This window comes from Pteropus vampyrus, unplaced genomic scaffold (assembly GCF_000151845.1).
Source record: "Pteropus vampyrus isolate Shadow unplaced genomic scaffold, Pvam_2.0 Scaffold88, whole genome shotgun sequence".
NCBI classification, from domain to species: domain Eukaryota; kingdom Metazoa; phylum Chordata; class Mammalia; order Chiroptera; family Pteropodidae; genus Pteropus; species Pteropus vampyrus.
The window spans coordinates 1,138,022-1,140,815 of record NW_011888869.1 but is presented as its reverse complement, the minus strand read 5'-3'; the positions used below and the strand labels follow the sequence as shown (position 1 = coordinate 1,140,815).

The window sequence follows — 2,794 nt, the reverse complement described above, 5'->3', positions numbered from 1 at the left end:
CAGGGAATGTACATAGCCTATAGATCTAAGAATGGCCTTCAGCTGAAGTCAACAAGGAAGCAGGAACTAAGACACAATTGAGGTAAAATTCTCAATCTGTAGAAGCTGAAATCAGCCAACAACTAAGTTTTAGCCTGGTGAGACCCATGTCTCACCATGACTCTAGCTTTAGCTCACTAGCTGCCATCTGTCTGCAACTGTATAAAATATCTAGCAAGAATTGCTGGGCTGACCTGAGTCAACTACAAAAACATAAGATAGATAACACATTTGTTTTAAGCTACTAATTTAGACAGTTATTTTTATGGAGCAGCAGAGAATTAAAAGAGAAATAACATAAACAGAGAATTGATAGAAAAAGAAACACAAAATGCTCTTAAACATGAGGAAAGTTACTTAACCCCACTCATATTAAAGAAAATGCAAATGAAAAGTATACTAGAAAAGAGGAGTTCCCATTTTACCTTTGACATATAAAGAATTTGGAAGTCTTTATGCTCATCTTTACAACACAAAACGCTGAACAACTTGGAAATCTATTATTTTATCAGACTCACTAGAGAACTGAAGTCACAAAGAAAACTATTAACCCCAAAATCTGGGAAGACAGACTCATCCAAACACAGCCAAAATCTGCTTAACTGGAGCAGAAGCCACCGAAACCATAAACTGGTGGGAACACATAAATGATCTTGTTGAAGTATTGCCGGAAACACGAAGGTGAGAAATTCCTGGGGCCTCCACACTTTTGTGGACTTTACTCCAAAAATTGCACCAGGTTCTCACAATGAAGACTTGAGAAAGATTTCCTTATGGCTCTGGCAAAGGGAGAGGAAGAGTATTCATTATGAAATATGCTCAAAGAGTCTATGGCCATGCTACCCTGAACAAGCCCAATCCTGTCTGATCTCGGAAGTTAAGCAGGGTCAGGCCTTGTTAGTATTTGGATGGGAGATCACCTAGAAAGACCAGGTGTTGTAGGCATAAAATTTTTTTTTTAATTTTAAAAAAGAAAGAAATATGCTCAAAGATTTCTCCATAACAAAGGCCTACATTTAAAAAAAAAAAAAAAAAAGACTCTACTAGAGCTTTATCCCAGCTGAGGGAAGGGTATTCCTCCCTGTCAGTGATACCCTCACGCCTAGACTTCCTGTCTCAGCTAATGGGAGGGGGAACTTGGTCAAGAAAGGTCAAGACTTTAAGGAAATATATTGAGAATACTGCAGCCAGGGGAAAGAATAGAAAGCAGGGGAGAGGGGGAAGCTATACCACTAAAGAAATATTTATACAGGTCACAAAGAGCATGAAAGACGCAAATGCACTAGAGCAATGAGATTTACTTAGGAAATTACAGAACATTCTCTGTCCTCCATATTTTACTATCATATCAACAGGACTCCAGTATAATAAGCATGAATTGAAGCTGAAAGGATTGCAGAACAGAGACCATCTCTGAGGAGAAATACTTAGATGCACAAAGTCAAGAGAAGAGACAAAATTAGACACTAGTGGTATGTGAAGCCCCTTATATCTATGGCAAATGTTAAATAGAGCTCAGCACCTAATGAGATAAACATAAATCTTAACATTAAAGATCTGCTTACCTCAACTACCAGGTATATGTCTAGCTTTCAACAAAATATTACAAGGTGGGACAAAACACAAGAAAAAAAACAGTTTGAAGAGAGAAGCAAGTGCTAGAACTAGACTCGGATATGAGGCAAATGTTGAAAGTATCAGAGAATTGAATAAATTAACTATGATTAATATGTTAATGGTCCTAGTGGGAAAAGTAGGCAACATGCAAGAACAGATTGATAATGTAAATAGATAAACTCTAAGAAAGAATCAAGAGAAAATATATTTTAATTTTTGAATATTAATGACATCAGTAGTAGAGCCCCACATCCTATTTTACATGCTAAGATTAATTTTGGAGAAGGTAATTACTGCAAAAGAAGATTGTCATAATCTCCTTCAGTGAATAGTGAAATTTGGGAAGAACTGGACTTCTCACCTTAATCCCAAATCCTTTAAAATGAAGGTTTTTGAGGGGCTAAACAATGTGATGATGTAATACTTTTTAAAAAATATTCCTTCAAAAGTTAAATAAACTAACAAAAATTTACTCCATAATTTTAACAATCAATTTGATTGTAGTGAAGTATTATATTCACACTTGCATCAAAGGCCAAAAGACTATATCGACAATAAGAGAGAAAAATCAATCAAATGAGGATTAGCTTTGTTTTTTTTCTGAGAATGCATAACAATGTAATTAAATGAAGCAGAAAACTATAAGCTGTATGTTTTGAAAACTCCACCTAGTAGACAAGATGGGTTGTGTCAGGCATTCTGACGTAAAAGAATACATTTAGAGGTATCATTGCCATGGGAGTCAATATATTCCTCGACTTCAAAAGACCACTTTTGTTAGGTTATTATTTAGATCAGATCATTGTAACATAGAAAATAAATTATTCCTTTTGATGTTATTAACATTTCTTATCCACAGAATCTGCATCCTTGATTCTCAGAGAACCTGAAGTGAATAGCATCTCTTACAGATATTAAATATGTCTTTGTATATTGCCATTTTCTATTCTTTTAAATAGAATCATTCTTTATTTTCTCTTGAGTACTATTATAGATCATTGAAAATGAAAGTTTTATGAGATCATCATAGAAATAATGTTAGGAAGATGTGGAGCAATCTGAGAATTATTCAATGAACAGTAAACAATATTGTACCATCAAAAGATGGATTAAAGAAATGGTAGTCAATATCCTATTA

The 2,794-nt window shown here is 34.6% G+C and overlaps 1 pseudogene; it reads left to right on the top strand.

Moving 5' to 3' along the window:
* Positions 1-865: 865 nt before the first annotated feature.
* On the top strand, positions 866-984 carry LOC111742210 (annotated as a pseudogene).
* The last annotated feature ends 1,810 nt before the right edge of the window (positions 985-2,794 follow it).